The following is a 19,740-nucleotide window of genomic DNA, read 5'->3' on the forward strand; positions in this document are numbered from 1 at the left end:
TCTCTGGATAGTCCATCCTTTCATCTTAGCTCTAAATTTTGTCTCTGTACCTATATCCTTTCATGGGTATTTTGTTCCTTATTCTAAGGAGGAAATAAGAGGTTGAAGAGGTGGTCTTCACGTTAGCTAAGGGAGGAGTTTCACATTGGCAGGTGTGGGGCTAGGTTCTATCTTTTGCCTAGGACTTCCTAACCCTTATGTATCTGAACAATGTCCAAGCATATTCTCTTTGACCTTATTTAACAACGAATTGAAAGACCTGTTCAGCAGGATCCCATTCCCTTCATCCTCAGCCTCCTGGGGAAATGCAGCCCCACTTTTAGCAGCCACCCCCAACCTCACTTCACTGTCAGATTTCCGATAAATTCACTTTCCAGAGTCCTCACCACAAGGCAACCGCTGCCCTCCTTTCCACTCCGGGGTATGTTTTCTCGAACTGCATGAAGTGCAAACACAGACACTCAAGGAGTTTTAGATGCATATAATCATTGGCTTGACCGTGAACTCTTGGCTCAAAGCTTTGGCTTCCTCCAAAAGAAACTTGTTAAAAGTAAGAATATGCAATATTCATGGACGTAACTAATGTTCCCTTCCTCTACACCTTTAGATGTTAGTATATACTTTCCACAAAACTCTACTTAATTTCCTGATGTACTTGATCCAGTATTATTCAAGCTACAGACTTCAGGGCACTCGAAGGTTGTGAAAACAGTTAAGTGGGCCATAAGCAATATTTTTAAACATTGAGCCAAATGACCTAAGAATATAAAGTTCTAGTTCAGCAAGGGTGAAACACTGAAAACACATACACACACACACACACACACACACACACACACACACTTCTTTGCTTTTCAAATTTTTATTTTAAATTATGTACATGGTATGTACATGGTGTATGTATGTGTGCATGTGTGCATGTGCGTGTGTGTGTGTGTGTATGTGTGTGCGCGTGTGCATGCATGCACGTGTGTGCATGTGTGTGTGCCTGTAGAGGCAAGAAGCAGGTGTTTATTAACCTCTCTCAGATTTATAACTAACTCTTAGGGTGCAGTAGCAAACTGCACAGGGTCTTCCATTTATGATAGGAATCCTGCTGGAGCGGCTGAAATTTGCAGAAGGGCACAGAATACGCCTTAGACAGGAAGTGTTCCTACACATACTGAGGTGGAAATGGAACCTCAATGCTTCTTGTTGAGGAAATAACATCTCGTCACTAAAGAGGCAGCTCAGAAAACTGATGTAGAAAATCTGCACTTTGGATTATAGACATGACAACCTGCGGCTCCAAAAATGATCCAGTGGGAGATGGCTGGGAAGCTCAGGATCAGGTAATGAGACGTGACTCTACCCTTGAATGTGGTGTCCCAACCATGCACACAGATTGGGTTCTAATGGGTCAAGACATATTAGAAGTATCTTAGTGACTGGGACATTTAGAGCCAGCCATACAACCAGATAGAGACTTGGTACTTTATCTCAGTCTTTCACCCTAGTGCTTATCATTGCTGGTGCATTACTTACAGAATATAACAATACTCTCTCTCTCCCTCCCTATCCCCCCCTTTATTCATTCATCACCACCAGTTGGAGTCACCCTAAAATTGCTTTACTGAAGAAAGGATAGCATCTGGTTTATGAATTATCTTACTAGGATCTATCTATCTATCTATCTATCTATCTATCTATCTATCTATCTATCTATCTATCTCTCTCTCTATCTATCTAGTATTCTTTTCTTCCTGACCAAGGTAGGTCCTCTTTTATATAAGTTCCCTGACTGCAGGGATACCTGCTGTATTACTTACTGCTGATACTCTGGTACCCAGAAATTGCCTGGCATTAAACAGGTGTTAAATACATAGATTTTGAATTATGTGAATGAGCAGTCAAACAGAAAAAGCAGCCATTATAAGCTCATGTACTGGCTGAGCTAGAGGTATCTGAGAGAAAAGAGTCCTTATGGAGGAGATGCCTCCATAAGATCCAGCTGTTAGCATCTTCTCAATTAGTGATCACTGGGAGAGGTGGGTGGTGCCATGCCCGGGATTTATAAGAAAGCAAGCTGAGCAAGCTGCGGGAAGTGGGCCAGTAAGCAGCACCCCTCCATGCCCACTGCATCCGCTTCTGCATCTAGGACCCAGCCCCACTTGAGTTCCTATCCTGACTTCCTTCAGCGATGGACTATGATCTGGAAGTATAAACTGCCTTTCCTCCCTCACTTGCTCTTTGGTCATAGTGTTTCATCACAGCACTAGAAACACTAAGATAGCTCAAAAACCAGACGCTATCCTTTCCTCCGTAAAGTGATTTTAGGGTGACTCCAGCTGGTGGTGATGCATGAAGAAAGGGGTGAAGGTAGCCAGTGACTTTAATTCGTTTTCAGCTGTTCTAATCCATTATTTTCATTAAGCAGCGCTTTCTAAACATGACAACCTTTAGCATATTTTACCTTGAGAAGAAACAAAACAAAACTATGAGTTCTTGGTTATAAGCTTGTGAGCTTTTCTTTTGGATGAAAAGCTAAAATGTAGATTTGTAAAAGATAGCCCTACTGGCTGGGACTAGTTAAGCAAGGGAGAAACAGCTCCAGTGCAATCTAATGGAACTTCTCTATCAGTCCTAAGGCACCCTTCTCTTCCTGCTCTGGAAGTCTGTGGGCTATCGCCACCTGCTGGATGACCTGCAAACTACCGCCACCTGCTGGAGGACACCCTCTGGAGCTGTGGGTGGCCCTATGCCAAGTCTTGGAGTCTCCTAGTCCCCTGCTGGCTTCTGCAGTCTTTTTGATGATCCAGTGATCAAAACTTTGATGGAAGAAGCAGTTCACTGTGTCAAATGGAGACATAGATTTTGAAAAATGTGGTCTGTGCTGGAGTTGAAGCTCAGCGGTGGCTGACATTAATCCACACTTAGGGCAGGTGGTGGGAACGAAGAACAGGCATAACCAGGCACTTGGGTCCATAAACCTGCTGTCTCAGTTTCTCAAAGAACTGGGAAACAGAAATCAGAATAGGAAAGTGGATTTGCTTACAGGTTGGCAAGCCTGAGCCCAGGAGGGTAGTGATCTAACTTCCTCCCCATCACACCTGTGGTCATCTTATAATTCACAGAAAGCCACGAGAGGAAGACCAGAACTTGTGTAGATTTAGGTATGAGAGATGTCAGTGGGTGTTCTCCTGGGGGAAGGGCACCTGAGCCCCAGAACACAGCCTCTCTTCTTTGATGCAGTGTCAGTCTTCTATTCTATTTCGGGACAAAGAAAATATCCGACAGAGCCCTCCCCAGCCCCTCTCCATTATTTTCCTAAGTTGCCACAGAATACTGGGCCTCGTTACAGCCTTTTATAACTCTCTTCTTCCTAGTCTGTTTCCCAACTCCCGTCCCTTCCTGCTGGTCCTCTCTCCTCTGTTTTCACGACACATGTTGCATTATGTGATTAAAAACCCCCCTAATGGAGGCAACTTAACAAAGGAAGAGTCTATTGCTCATATTTTGGGGGAACGTCATGGTAGGGAGGTGATGTTGGCTGGGACTTGAAGCAACTTGTCATACTGCATCCACAGACAGAAAGGAGGGAACAAGGAAACGCCGGTTCCTGACTTGATTTCTTTCTTTTTCAAATTATTGATTGGTTGATTGGTTGGTTGATATTTTACGTATATGAGTGCTTTGCCTGCAGGTATGTAAGTGTGGTACATGCATGCCTGATGCTGGAAGGGAGCAGAAGAGGGCACCAGATTTCCTAGGCCTGGAGGAATGGCAGCTGTGGGTGCTCAGAATCCAACCTGGGTCCTCTACAAAAGCAGCCAGGGCTCTCAACCACTGCCGCTGCGTTCTCTTTTTGATTGGGTCTGGGATCTCAGACCATGGGGAATTATTGTGATGGCTTGCACACACTTGGCTCAGGGAATGGTACTGGTGGGAGGTTTGGCCTTGTTGGTATGGATTTGTGTGTGGGGGCTTTAAGGCCCTTGTCCTAGCTGCCTGGGAGTCAGCATACTGCTAGCAGCCTTCAGATAAAGATGTTGGACTCTCAGCTCCTCCTGCACCATGCCTGCCTGGATGTTGTCATGCTTCTGCCTTGATGATAATGGACTGAACCTCTGAATCTGTAAGCCAGCCCCAATGAAATGTTGTCCTTTAATAATACTTGCCTTGGTCATGGTGTCTGTTCACAGCAGCAAAACCCTAACTAAGACAATTATCTTTCATATTTGGGGTGGGTCTTTCCATCTCAATTAGCCTAATCCAGAGAATCTTTCACAGGTTTCCCCAAGGACTTACCTCTTTGGTGATTCTGGATCTTGTCAAGTAAACAATATATTGATCAGCACACATATACTCATTTGTCCTCTCCCTCCCCCTTAAGATCTCTTTTTATCTCTTCATGGTCCCCTTTCTAGTTTTAAACACATACCTCTCACATATAGAACCTCACGTAAATGAATTAAGAAATAGGATCTCTTCCTGTGTCATAGGTTTGGTGGATTCATTAGTGAGTACACAACTGAAGATCCCGTCCACATCCGTGATTGTTGACATGGTGAATTTTGTGCAGGTCCAGTAGAGGTAACCTCAGCTACTGTGCATTTGTGATTTCAATGGCTGTGTCATATGCGCAGATGACATTTAATAGTCCTTCTCCCTCTCCTCTCGTTCTTACATTCATCCCCATCCATGATGTTTTCAGAGCTTTATGGGAGGCGATCCACATGTCTCGTTTAGGGCTGAATACTCACTCACTCACCAGCCATTTGTCCTCAGCATTTTGAGCAGCTGTGTGTCTTTGCACTGACACCATTTGCCACAAAGAGAAGTTTCTCAGATTAAAGTGGAGAATATTACTTATATTGCAGTTTAAACAGAAATTTAGAAGACAGTTTGATGATATGTCGATTTAACTAAATAACAGTATAGTACTAGGGAGACGTGGTGTATATGAACGTTTTTAAACTGCATTTGCAGTACAATATATGGGTTCTGTCTTCCTGAGTAGGTCTGGAATCCAAGCATAAAACGGTTGGTTAGCCCCGTAATAGTTGTACCACTATTACACAAGTAGACACACCCTCAAGTTTCAGCACCATAGAGTGAGTTTGGTAGTATTCCTTCCCTTTTTTATTTTGTAGAACTGTTTGAAAAGTGTTAATGTAATTAGGTCTTTAGCATTTCCCCCAAAGTTTGGGAAATTAAGAAGTGAACCTGCCTGATTCTGGGCTTTTCTCTGTAGGAGGCTTTTAATTACTGCTACAATACTGTTGCGTGTTATGGACTTAACTTGTTTATATCTCCTTGGCATAATTTTAGTAGGTCAAATGTATCTTGAAAACTGTTTATTATTGATTTTCCAACTTTTTGAAATATAGGATTTTCAACTATCTCCTAATGAACCTTGCATTTCATTCAAGTCTGTTGTAATATTTCCCCTTTCATTCCCAATTGTATCAATTGGCATTTTCTCTCCCATTCTTGTTATTTGTTTGCTGAGAAGTCTGTCAGTCTTACTTAGATTCCAAAGAACAAAAGCTTTGATAATTATTTATCTCATTCTTTCAGTCTCTGTTTCAGGAAATTATGCTCCAATATTTATTATTTCCTGCACTGTATGGCATCTGGGCCTGGCTTCTCATTTCTATACAAACGTGCTGTGAATTACTAGGTTATTTGAGACTGTGACAATTCTCTGTGTGTAAGCAATTATATGCACACACTTTACGCTTAGAATGACCTTAGCTATAGTCCACAAGTTTGGTAAGTTCTTCATCCATTTTCATGTGATTCTATAGGTTAAAATGCTTTCTCCTCGACCCACCAGTGACTTATTATTCATTCAAATGGTTCCACCTCTAAGTATCTTTGTAGTGTTTGACATTTTTATTGCTGTTAGTTTCAAGTACTATGATCAGATAAAACACAAGAATTATTTCTATTGGTTTTATATTCATTAATTGATTTTAAAGGATGTTCTATGGGCCACTGGAAGGGATGTGCTCTCTGTGTCTATTAAATAGAATGTTCTGTTGATATCTGTTAAATACAGTTATCTATGGTATAGTTTAACTCTGAAGTCTCTGCATTGGGTTTTAATTTAAAAGACCTTCTAAAGATTGGAATGGGATATCAAAGTCTCCCACTACTGTTGTGTAGACTTCCATGTCTTTCAGTATTTGTTTTATTACTTGAGAGCCTCAATAATTGTTAAACAAAAAGTATATCTTCTTGATTCGTTTTTTACTTTATTAATATGTAGTGGCCTTCTTTATGTCTTCTGGCCAATTTGATTTGAAATCTATTATGTCAGATATCAGAATAGGTATGCCAGTTTGCTTTCAGTTCCCGTATGCCTTGTAAATTGATTTTCAAGCTTTGATTCTCAGTTTGTGGACACCTTTGCCAGTGAAGTGTGCTTTTGGAGACAATAGATAGTTTAATCTTGGGGTTTTTAAATATTATAATGTACTTACAGTATTTCTTCCTTCCCTTTCCTCCCAGCAAGCCTTTCCATAAACCTCTCCCCACTCTCAAATCGAGGCCTCCTTTTCATTGTTATCACATACATGTATATACATATATATTCCTTTCGCAGGGTCAGGGAGTTTACTGTGAGTTTATGTCTCCTAGTAACATCAGCTGCTACACTCATAAAGTTTCGTCAACTGCCCAAAGTGAGCTGAACAAGGACCGTAATGAACATGCCAACATGGATCTTGCTTTATAACTGAGTCAGCCAATCTATGTCTTTTAAGGGCGAGTTGAAAAATATTTGCATTTAAGGCTCTTTGTTGAAAAGGGGTCACCATTTCCTATGGTGTTGCCGACTTTGTTCTGGCTGCTGGGGTCACTGGTAGCTATGACACTGATTTTCTTCCTCTACTATTAGTGTTAGAAGTTGCTGGTTTACCGTGCTAAACACCGTCATTTAGCTTCAGTTGTCAACTTAGCATGGACGGAGGGTTGCCTGAGGAAAAAGGAACTTCATCTGAAGAACTCCCTCAACCAGATGTCTGTGAGGCATTTTCATAATTGATAATTAATGTGTGAGAGCCTAGTCCTCTGTAAGCAGTGACATCTCTGAGCGGATGGACCTGGGGTATCTAATAAAGAAAAAAAAATCCAATTCCAGAAGAGAATCCTCTGGAATTGGAGTTTCAGGCAGTGGTGAGCTGTCTGATGTGTGTGCTAGGAACCAAAGCCAGGTTCTCTGGAAGAACAGCAAGTGTCCCTAACCACCAGGCAACCTCTCTAGCCCTCTTATTTTCTCTATGTCTTTAGACTTTGACTCTTCTGCCTTGTGAACTTTTAGGCTTGGTCTTTTGGATGCATCCCACACTTCGTAGACATTTAGTCATGTCCATGAATCTTTCTTCTTTGTATATGTCGGAGTGAATTGTTGACTTCATCTTGTCCTACACCTCTGAAACTCATCTGTCTTGGTCTCATGCGCTGGCAACGCTTTCCACTGTGATTTTTTATTTGACTGATCGATTCGTTCATTTTCATGTGGGTTCCCTTGTTTTTCACCACAGAATTTCAATTGCCATACTGATTTTTCCTCTGGCTTTAAATTTCTCCTTTAAGTCATTGAATATTTCATCCCCTTTGCTAACTTTCTTATCTAAGCTCTTGATTTGATTTCCTTACTTCATTAATCCATTTATTTTGGTCATTTTAAAAGTAGGAGTCTGAAAACTTTTTCTTCCATCTCAGCTATCTCTTTATCTTTGGGGTCCAATATTGGCAAGTTGTGAGCTTGTGGAAGTGTGTGTGTGTGTGTGTGTGTGCATGCATGTGCACATGTGCATGTATGGTATTTCTTGCCTGTGCTTTGAGAGACATTGGAATAAATATATCAACCATTGTTAATTTTTCCAATTTTCCTTGATCTTTTTGATTGTTTTATCTGAGTCTCCCTGATGCGTCGTGGTCACAGGATATGTTCTATGTTCTGCAGTATTATTTAGGAATGAAGCTGACTTCATAGATACATACATACATAGAGAGGTTGACAGCAGTCCTAGTGTTAACTTGCAATAGCAGTATGAGATTCAGGGACAGCAGCACTAGGGTACTGATTGGGGAAAATGAAGTTTATGTTTTTGTTTTTGTTTTTGTTTTTTAAGATAAAGGTATCAGCGATTAAATTGTTGCTTAGGAGAGAATGGGGAAGGTGAAAAAAAAAGTAAACAAGAAGAAATGTACACAGGTTAGATGTATGAGAAACATGGAAAATATTTAAGAATAGATGCTGAAAAAGAAAAGAACTGTCACAAAGGCCAACTCAGATGAGATACAAGCTCAAACACGCAGCCAAACTGTAAATGCACAGAAGTTTAAACATTTTCAAAGCAAAAATAAATTAAAGGAATAATAATAATAATTAATGATGTAATTGTTATGTGTTTGTTCCTAATTGAAGTGATGTAGGGTTCCCCCTCTTGTTCCCATAATTCCCTCTGCAGGTGTGGGGAGGGATGCTAGTCTCCATACTTCAAACACCTTCAGTCAGTATGTCCTTGCTTAAAGGGATTTCTATTGTTTCCAGAATTCTGGAGTCTGAAACTTCCACTTGCTCCTGTCAGCATCGCTGTGCACGGGGGTGTTACAGTGAGGGACTGGCCTTTCTGTGAGTGAGGCTGGGGCTGCAAGGAAGGCCTGCCCATCTGTGTTTACCTCTATGTCTGGGTGGTCTCCCTGGTCTTGCTCATCAGTGAAACCTCATCAGCTCACTTCTCTTGCTCTGTAGTGATCTCATTGGCTGGGGTGGGGGTGGGGGAGTCAACTGAAGTAGCGGGGATGGTACCTCTCTAGGGACTCACTCCAGAAGACCTGTGGGAAAATCTCAGCCTCAGGCTCCTGCAATATTCTCCCTCCTCCATCTGCACAGCCTACCCCCTAGCTATCCTCTAGAACAGGATGCATTCGGTTTCTAGGAGTATCTCTGCAGCTTGGTCAGTATCTCTCCTGCTTGCCCGTCTTGTGGTAGCTACATCCAGGGAAAAACAGAGCATCCCTGACGGATACCACTGGCCCCGACCAGAGAAGGTAATGTGGTTTGGCTTATTTGCAGAGGGAATGTGGATGTAGGCACATCTTCCTCCTCTTCAGCCTTTCCTCTTGTAGGAAGCGGGCCTTTGTTTCCTCATCCCGACTCTTATCTTTCACCAAGTCATGCACAGGTGGCTTTTAATCCTCCGTCTTATGTAGGAGGGAAGATTCACTCATTTTTATAAGAGAAAAAGATCTCAGGGGTGTTTGTGGGATGTTAAGGTCACCAGATATTCCTCCTGAGAAGGTGTCCTTCATCCTCGGGTCCAGGTCTTTGATAGGTACACAGGGGACAGCTTTTTGTTTCTTTGCTTCAAGCTCAGATCCTTATATAACTGTGAACCATACTAGCTTTGTAAGTGAAAAAAAAAATAGATGCTAGACATATAAGTGAAAAAAAAAAATACATGCTAGACATATAGGTAAAGGGAGGCTCTCACAGTAGATGATTTCCTTTCCCAGGGATGCTTCTGCATGAGGTCAGGGAGACAAGCCTACCCTGAAAAATACCAGCAGCAGAGCTGAACTTAGAGAGGCACATCCTTACAACAGGTGACTTCTTTTTCCTTTGCGGTGGGGGTGTGGTGGGGGGTAAGGGGGTGGGGCAGAGGGAGGTTTTGGGGAGATGGCTCAGCAGTTAAAACACTTCCCATGCAAGTAAGGAGCTCAAGTTTGGTCTCCCAGAGGCCAGGTTAAAATGAGTGGGTGTGGCAGCCTGTCTCTAATTCTGGCCTAGGAAGGAAGTGACTCTAAGGAGGAGCCTTAGAGCAAGCCGGTTAGCAGGACTCATTTTGGGGGGATCTGGGTTTCCTTGAGAGAGTCTTCCCACAAACAATAAGATTGAAGACTGTTTGGAGACGATCCCCAACATCAACCTTGGACCCCCATATGTAAACACATGTATGTCTACACACATGTGAACTGTATCCATCCATAAATGTATACCACACACATAGACACATGGAAGAGAAAAAGAAGGGTGTGGCCCAAGGCCCCAGCTAGGAATCTGATATGGTTATACAAAGCAATCTAAACACCCAGCAGCAAGCATCTCTTGAGGCACATGTAGCAGACCTTCCCAGTGGAATACACCATCCTTTTTAACTAAACAGGCCTATATTTATATCTCCATATTTTTGTAACAAAACAGAGTATATGTTCCATGACCTCATCATTCAGTTAAAACTCTAGCAGATACTCTATAATAAAATGTTATCTTCAGATAGTAAGGTTAGACAGGATTTACAGTTTGGGTTTTAAAACTATTTTATGTTGTTGGGTTTTTTTTTTTTCTACTAAGCATTATAGAGCATAAAACCCATTTCTATTTAGAAATAAGGATGGCATTTCTGTTTTGGGATTTAATGTGTTGATTTTCTTAGCCTCATTCAAATGATTTTGCTAAAATCTAAGTGAAGACTTTGCACTCTGTTCAATTTAAGGCTCCAGCTGTCCCAGAATCCTCATGCTCTGAGAAACCGCCAAGTTCAGTGGCTTCCAGTGACCTTCAGACCCTAGCTAGCCCTTGCCAATGGTACCCAGCCTATTTAGGTATCCCCTCCTTCCCCTCCATCCCCTCCATCCTCTCCATCTCTTCCATCCCCTCCATCCCCTCCATCCCCTCCATCCCCTCCATCCCCTCCTTCCCCTCCTTCCCCTCCTTCCCCTCCATCCCCTCCATCCCCTCCATCCCACACTTGCAATGATGGAGCCTCTTCCCTGAACACCCAGAGGACTGGTTCTTCTTCTTTTTCTCCATTAATTAATTTATTTATTCACTTTACATCCCAATCACAGCCCCCTCCTCCCAGCAAGCCCCTCTCTCCCATCCCCTTATCCAGCCCAAAGGGGTGGTCCCCTGGGTACTAAGCCACCCTGGCATATCAATATAGTGCAGGGTCAGGCACATCCTCTCCCACTGAGGCCAGACAAGACAGCTTGTTAAGGGAAGAGGATCCACAGGCAGGCAACAGATTCAGGGCTGCTAGCTTTTACAAGACAGCATATGCATTTTGAAAATTGTAAGGGACCAGTTCTTAAGATGAGGAAAAATCCACTAACTAAGGGATCTAGTGTGGAAATCAATCACTAACTGGTTTCCATGCAGATCTGCTAGTGAGTAATCTTGAGAAGGCTACTATGCTTATAGACCCGTTGCCTTCCATGCAAAGCAGAGGTGACCCCTTGCCAGCTCTGTGAACATAAACTTCAGTACACAGGTCTGACTAGGGAGTTCATCATTGCCTATGTTCAGGGCAACATGCTAAATACATGGATAGATGATAAACCTGTGTTTATTTAAGCAAGTGGAGCACACACACAGATACACACAGATATACACACATATACACTCATATACACAGACACACTCTCATACACAGACACACAGACACACTCATATACATGCATACACACAGACACACACATACACAAACACATACAACACACTCACAGACACAGACACACACACATACACACACAGATACACACACACACACAAAATGCATAACCCATATAACAGGCACCATTCTGTTGCTCTATTTGACTACACTGTTCCTCTTGGGGTGGCTCTCTTTCTGGCCGCAGACCCACACACTGCCTTGCTCTGCTCTTCCCTGTGCTCTGGGAAACTCTAGTGACTGGCTCTCTATCAGGAAGCATCAGCAGAATGAGGAGGGAGGACAAGGGGTCATGGTGTTGATTCCCCATAATTTCTATCTGTGGCTCATTTGTGACAGTTTTACATGTTGTAGCTGGAAACCAAGGCTCTCCCTATCTGTCCAGATGCTGGGTTGGCTGCACAAGCTTTTACAAACAAGCGCTTCTTAAAGGGGGGTGGGGACGCTTGCTTCATGTTATTCATTTGCTCATCTCGTTATTTCCTGCTTAGGAGACTGATAACACCATGGGTGTGTGTATCTGTTCAGAATTCAGTTAGATCAACAAATAAGGGCCATCAGACACATTGTGCCCCCCCCTACATGCATGTGTGTGTGTGTGTGTGTGTGTGTGTGTGTGTGTGTGGGGTGTATGTCTGTCTGTGTGTCTGTCGCCGTGGCAAGCTTATTCTGTATCCTTTAGACTGTGTTAAACCATAGCTGGAGAGCATGAAGCCAAAATCAGTTGTCAAAGAAACTACTTAGCAGCAAGATTAGAAGCATTTTTAAAAGCTTACTACATAGAAATATCCTATAAAAGTCTCAATTATGGATGTTCTGCATTCCATCGAGTTTTCCCACCCAGTTCTGGCCCACTTTCTCCACTAGAAATGCAGTCTCCCTTCCTAAGTGCGTTTTATACGAATGCACACGGCCTCCACCACTCTCCACATGTCCTTGTCTAATCTACACAAGAACCTGGAAGTCCTGGTGGGAACACACCAGACTCTGGTAGATGCTGTGAGAGCCATAGTTGAGATCCTATTTGCTTGTCAAATAACCTAACTGGAACTGGAACTCAGAAGCTAAGACGTGATTGGTGTGAATACGGGACAGACGCTGCTCTACCTGAGCAAGTCAGATCAGTGTGACCCCCGGATCAGCATCTCTCAACATGACAGTGATGGTGGTCAGGAAGGCCAGACAAGCCCTGCTTCCTGGTCTGTGCTAGCTCGTCTCCTAAATGAGATCCTTGCCTGAAATTGAAATGTGAGGAAGTGGCTGACAGAGGTGGGTGCCAATGTGGTGGTTTGTGTAGGAATGGCCCCATAGACTCATATATTTGAATGCTTGGTCACTACAGAGTGGCATTAGGAGGTGTGGCTTTATTGGAAGACGTGTGTGTCTCTCAGAGTGGCCTTTGAGGTTTCAGAAGCTCAAGCCAGGCCCAGTGTGCTCACTCTTTCCTCTTGCTGCCTGCAGATCCAGATATAGAATGCTCAGCTCCCTCTCTAGCATAGAGTCTGCCTATACCTTGCCACACTTCTCACCACCAATGACAATGGACTAAAACTTCTGAGCTGTAAGCCAGCCTCAACTAGACACTTTCCTTCATAAGAGTTGCTGTGGTCATGGTGTCTCTTCACAGCAGTAGGACATTAACTAAGACACTCAGACACATCCTCATCCCTCTGCCAGTTTCTGTCAGAAGTTCTTTTAAAAGCCCCTAAGACCAGCGGTCCAGTAGAGATACTGATAACATCCCCGAAACCCCCTGTTCTATGGGAGCTCCCCCTTCTCTCCTTTTCTTAAGCTCTCACCTATGAATTTATAATAAATGTATTTCTGAAACTCATCCCTTTGGGATTCACAAATTTCACTCTTTCAATTTGCAAGAACCATGAAGGCACTGACTCTGTGGAAGTCCTTGTGACCATGAGCATTTGGCCCCTGAACTCCAAAGCTGGAGTCCACCTGAGGTGAGAGGTGTACCACATTCCCCATATCGTGATGAACCCAACGGAAAACTATTGTGGCACAGGGCAGAGCTTGGAGTTTGCCCGCCTTGGGTTGGAAAAATTATATTTTCTTATCATTTGCTTCAGTTTGTCTTCTCTCTCTAGCAAGAGGATAAAATATGGGTGTGCTGATTATAAATAAATGTATGATAGCATGCACAAAGGCCTCCCGAGGGCAATTAATAGGTATCAGGTATTTAAACAGCGAGGTGAATCATTCCCCTCAAAGCCAATAAAGTTGTGCAAATGGGTGTAATTCAGATTTACATGAATCCAGGCATTAGCAAATCAATAGAGCGATTACGGCAGCGGGGCACCCTGAATGTAAAATCACATTTTGCAGTTATGTTTATGCGAAGATACACACTTAAAATGCAGGTTCGTCCCCTAGGAGTGAGGCCAGTGATTTGTTTCCTCCTCCAGTCTCCGCTTCCATCTTCCACCCTAAAGATTTACAAATCCGTGGAGCTCTAATTTACAGGCCTCTTTCTCCTCCATCCTGGAGAAAAGCCCAGCATGGCAGCCTGCCCCTCCCCATGCTTCTTCTCTTTCAAATGGAGCAGTACAACCCCTCTCAGCTGCTGCCTTAAGGGCTCACGGGTCCCTTCTTTAAGAATATTAAGTTGCAGAGCTCTGCCATGGGAACAATTTCATTTTTAATGTGCTAATTGGCTCCTTCCAAGCTTAAAAAAAAATGCTACTTAAAAAAAAAAAAAGAACTTCCCCCAAATTTTAAAAACTCTTAAACTTTGGGGTTCAACAAACAAGTCTACAGGACAAGGACAGCTCGCGTGGCTTGTTTATGGATGGAACAATAGTTTTGGCACTTTTAGAATTTTAAAGAATAAATTTTTGATGGCACACAAACATAAGAAATTCAGATTTCAGTGTCTATAAATTAACTTTTATTGGTGCACACTCATGCATACTGTATATATCTTCAACAATAGCTAAGTCTAAAGCCTAAAATATTTACTAACTAGACCTTCAGAGAAAAATTTACAGATTCTTCTCTGAGTGTGAGGCTGACTTTGGGGAGATTAAAAAAAAACAACAACCCAAAAACAACCAACTAAAACTAGAGCCACAAGAGAATAAATAATTCTGTACTCTGTTAGGTTTTAATTCTCCTTGAGGTTTTTTTGGGTATTTGATTGATTGATTTTGTTTGGTTTTATTTTTGAGGCAGGATCTCTTGCCTAGGTTGGCATAGAAGTCCTTATGTAGGAAGGGTGACTGCCAATGTCTAATGCTCTTGCCTCTACCTCCTGAGAGCTGGGATTATAAGAATGGCCATCGTACCATTTATGTGGCTCTGGGGATCAAACTCAGGACTTTGTGAATGCTACCCAAGCACTCTTCCAACTAAGCTACATCCCCAGCCACAGCCTAGGTTAGCCTTGAACTTGTGATCCTCCTGCTACAATCTCTGTAGTATTGTACCAACATTACCAACAGTCTAAAGCTACCAGTATGGAGGACGGGGTATTGTTGTTTTCAGAGTGCACAATGCCTCCTACCCATGTATTTTAGTTGTTGGTGTCCTTCAAGGGAGTTTTTTAGAGCTAACCAGTCCAGTAGAAGACTTTCAGGGAATGACAATCTGGATGTGTCTATTACTAACACCTGAAAACTCTCTAGGAACATCAAAGGGGAAAGGTCACTTTCTGTGACTGCTTTTCCCAGAAGGACTCTCACTAAAGACTAAGTTTACCTGTCATGCTAAGAGGGTACACACACCTATTGGTCTCACTGGGAGTGCACCTCTCTTTTTGGTGGTGGCTCTGTGTGGGCAGTAGATCTATAGACCTTTTCTCTTGCTGTTAATGTCTGCTCATCATTTATCTCATAGACTCAATTATGGAAACGTTGAAGGATAAAAGAAACCCTTCACTCCTATACCCACCAAAACCTACCCCAAGGATGCCAGTGTCCCCAGCTCATATGACTTCTTCCATCCCTCCACTTCTTGGTCAACAGATTTCTTTTCCTTGGACCTATGTTTCTGAGTTCTGGAATCCTGTTGCCATTTTCCTGTGCCATGGCTCAGGATATGGAGTCCTAGAGGAAAAGCTAATAGACTCAGTGATGGTTGTTCTTGACAGTCTACCCGTTCAGTAATTATGCATCGAGGAGACAACCATGCATCATTAACATGCTGTATCACTTGAAGAATGAGCAGAAGGTACAATCTCCACTTCATAGGCATTTTCTCAAAACAGCCCTGGGGATGAGAGATGACGACCTTCACCAGTCTCTGCTGTCCTGATCACAGACATGGGGAAACTGAGGAAAACAGAGCAATGGAATCTTGAGAATCTAGAGATTTCTCAAGCCCAGAGTTGTCTTCTAGATTTTGTTCTGTAAAGGAACAGGGATTGCAGGGCAGTTGAAGCTCCAGATCAGAAAAGGTTTCTCATATGCACCAGGCTATAGGGAATGCTGGGTGGTGATGCTGTGGATTTCAGAATAGTTCCTGATTGATTCCTACAGATCCTTCCCGCTTGCACCCGTCTCCATGTGCTTCCTGCCTGCACTCTTGCTACAGTCAATTGGAAGCACCACTACCAAATAGAAAAACGGTAACTTGAGACTGGGGTGAGGCAAACTCTGTTCTGTGGTTGTATATGTAGCATATACATGAGAAACCTAGCATCCTAAAGCCAGTCTCTATGAAGAGAGTTGAAAAGAAAAAAGTGAAGGTCGCTGTCTTAGTTAGAGTTTTATTGCTGTGAACACCATGACCAAGGCAACTCTTATCAGGACAAACATTTAATTGGGGCTGACTTACAGGCTCAGAGATTCAGCCCAGCATCACCAAGGTGGAAACATGTCAGCATCTAGGCAGGCATGATGGAGGAGGAGCTGAGAGGTTTATATCTTTATCTACAGGCCTCTAAGAGAAGACTGACTTCCAGGCAGCTAGGACTAGGGTATTAAAGCCCACGTCCACAGTGACAAACCTACTCCTGCAAGGCCACACCCCCTCATGGTGCCACTCCGTGGGGGTAAGCATATACAAACCACCAGTCACAGCAAACGTGGGCAAGAGCCAGAGTCATACCTAGATACCGAACAATCAAAAATAGGAAGAGACATCCCCAGACACCAGGAAGAAGGGTGGGAAGAGCGCTTAGTGTAGACATCTGATTATTGAAGCCATGTGCGCCTGTCTTAGATCCCTGGAAGAGGCAGCTCTACAGCCGTAGAAAACCTTGGATTTGGGGGAGAGAGCAAAAACCGAAACAAACCACTTCTATGACGCCTGCCTTTGAAGATCTGAGGCCACAGGGAAACTTCCGTAGGAGCAGAGGCAAAGGTGATAAATAACATTAGAGCTTATTCTGGTGGTTAAGAAAGAACACAGAAGAGAACGGAAGGCTTGGTTTGGAATAGGATGTAAATACTCCTTCTAATGCCCCATCAGCAGGTCCTCTCCTCTATCCTTACTGCCTCGAATTTAAATTTTCTAGGGCTACTTTCTCCATTCCTCACTCCCCCACCCCTCTTGTTTTATCCTGTTGACTTTCTCCTTATTTCTGTGCATTGCAGTTCTGGGGGCTTCAATGTTTTTGTTTAAGAATTTTCCCAGTGGGTAGCCAACTTTGGGCCTGCATGGTCTCCTAGATTACCCTTGCCTGCCTCTGCTTTGACATCAGCCACACAGTTACTCAACCTCTAAACCAGACTCTTGGCTGGTTAAGTCCCACTCGCACATGCACTCAATAGTAGTTATTGAATGCTGACATGGTGGAGGGCATTGGGCAGTCAGCATTGACCATGTCTCTCCAGCCCCAACACGGAGCTTATTGTCAGGGGGAAATACACATAGTGAAACGCATACAATAGTTCTAGACAGTGGCATTGCTAGAGAGAAGATGAAGCAGGGGCGTGGGGCTAGCAGAAGGCTAAGGAAGTGAGCTATGACCTAAAAGCAGAGATAGAGGGGGCTGCCAGAGTCACAGAAAGATCTGAGGGAAGAAAGCTCCATGCTGAGGAAAGAGCAGGTGCCAAAGGCCTGAGGCTGTGAGAGCAAAAGGACTATTGGCAGGAACAAGAAGAATAAATATATCTATGGGGGGGCTGCCCCAATGACCCCAGATCCACTTCAGTTAGGAATGTATTGATCCTTTCTCTGACTATATTACAAGGATGGAACATTAAAAACGAAAAGATTTGGGCTGCTAAGGTCCACAGTCCTCCTTGTGGATGTTATATAATCTCAGGATTGGATATATACATATATATATATATATATATATATATATATATATATATACACATACATACATATATATATATACACACACACATATATATATGTGTGTGTGTGTGTATTATTTTTACTTCAATCTTCATCTATGAAAAAGTACATATACTTCATTTCCTCCCTGTCTATCATTCATGTCCTTTATTTCCCGCCCTTATGCTTCCTGACTGAGTTAAGCGTGATGCTCAGAAGGTAAGTGACCAACAGGTAGGTTGGGCGCATCTCCTACACCGCCCCCAGCCTGGAGTATCAGCTAGTCATTTACAAGACCAAAGGCAAATTATAACGCTGTTGGTGTTCCTCACACGGCATTAAAGAATACAGTAGGATGGGGATAAGGAGAAAAGATCTTCAGTCTTTTTAAAAAATGTATCTGCTTAATTCCCATTTCCTCATGGAAACAACACAGGAACTGCGTAGTGCGCCGCCTCCCGTAAGGGACCTGAGGTAAACGCAGGGCAGGGGCATGGGAATAGCATTTAGAGTGACCAATAAAACCATGTTTCTCAAGAGAGGACCAGATACATAGAGTCTTAATGATCGTTTTCTTCCCATTCTGTTTTGTGTTTGAACAAGGCTGAAGCAGATGAGGCATACACCCGAAATGCAAATGGTGGAAACTGGGTCTGGTGCTACCAGCACCGCTCCAGTCCTCAGAGTCTACACAGATTAGCTCATCCTTCACTGAAGGACTGACTGAACCTCTCCTGTGCTGCCGTGTGTTAGCAGCCTGATCCCATTGATCCCAGTCATACTCAGGGAAGTAGCCACAAACACAGTCAGCAAACCCAACTTCACATACTGCCTTCATAATTATCGCTCTTGGGAAAAATCAGAAATTGTTCTGAGATGTTATTTTCTCTATCTATATTAAGAGAATGCTATTCCTTCCCACCCCACGTTTCTGGGGGAGATTAAAGGATTTAACACAAGTGGTCAGCACAAGGCCTGGCTCATAACAGGTTTTCCAATGTCAACCCTGATACTTCAAAGTCAGCAACTCACATAATGCTACTTGGCAAGTGTATAATTTCTGTACAGAAAAAAAAAGTGTTTTGGAAGTGATATAGTTTACAAGTAATACCAAATTAAGGATAGGAATGTGCTAGAATAATGGGGTCTCTGGGGGCAGTAATCTAGCCAAGAGGAAAAGCTCACCTGAAGCATCACTTACTTATAGCACATTCTTGTGTTTCCATGCAGTGACTCATCTAATGGAGTCTACTCCTGTTATCCTAATTTGAGGAACCATAGCCATGTAGGAGCCGCAGACTTCTATGTATTTCAGAATATTTGTTAATATTACGGGCTGAGAATACACCCCCATTGCTACAGTGCTTGATTTACATGAAGGAAGCCCTGGGTTTAAAACCCAGCATGGGGCTGGAGAGATGGCTCAGTGGTTAAGAGCACCCACTACTCTTCCAGAGGTCCTGAGTTCAATTCCCAGAAACCATATGGTGGCTCACAACCATTTGATCTGATGCCCTCTTCTGGTGTCTCTGAAGAGAGCAATGGTGTACTCATATGCATAAAATAAATAAATAAATCTTCAAAAAAAAATAAAATAAAATAAAACCCAGCATGGCATAAACTGGACATGGTACGACATGTATGCAATTCCAGTACTTAGGAAAAGGATCAGAAGTTCTAGGTCATCCTTAGCTACATAAGGAATTGGAAGCTAGCCTGAGTTATTTGAGATAACTCAGTAATTTGCATGGTGGGGAAGTAGAGAGACAGGGAGCGGTTTTAGAGGTGAGGCCCCACTGCAACTCCAACAACTCAGTTTGAAGAGGGGACACTCAACCTTGAAGGTTGCAGGACGGGTGCTCTGTTTAGCAGAGCATCCCCCCCCCCCCGGACTTGCAAGCCCTGGTGGATATCTTCCTGGGAATAGAATTAGCCTTGGGAGACAGCTATGGGGGTGGGGGGGACTTATTCTGGTCTCAAAAACAAAACAAAACACCACAAACAGCAATAAGAAACTCTCATAAAAACTTCATTGAGGTTTGTGGATTTTGAG

The 19,740-nt window shown here is 43.1% G+C and overlaps 1 protein-coding gene across 1 annotated transcript in view; it reads right to left on the reverse strand.

Moving 5' to 3' along the window:
* Nucleotides 1-19,740, reverse strand: part of Egflam (EGF like, fibronectin type III and laminin G domains) — a 180,936-nt gene that overhangs the window by 56,641 nt on the left and 104,555 nt on the right. The window lies entirely within an intron of this gene.

The sequence above is a fragment of the Mus pahari genome, chromosome 11 (genome assembly GCF_900095145.1).
Source record: "Mus pahari chromosome 11, PAHARI_EIJ_v1.1, whole genome shotgun sequence".
Taxonomy (NCBI): domain Eukaryota; kingdom Metazoa; phylum Chordata; class Mammalia; order Rodentia; family Muridae; genus Mus; species Mus pahari.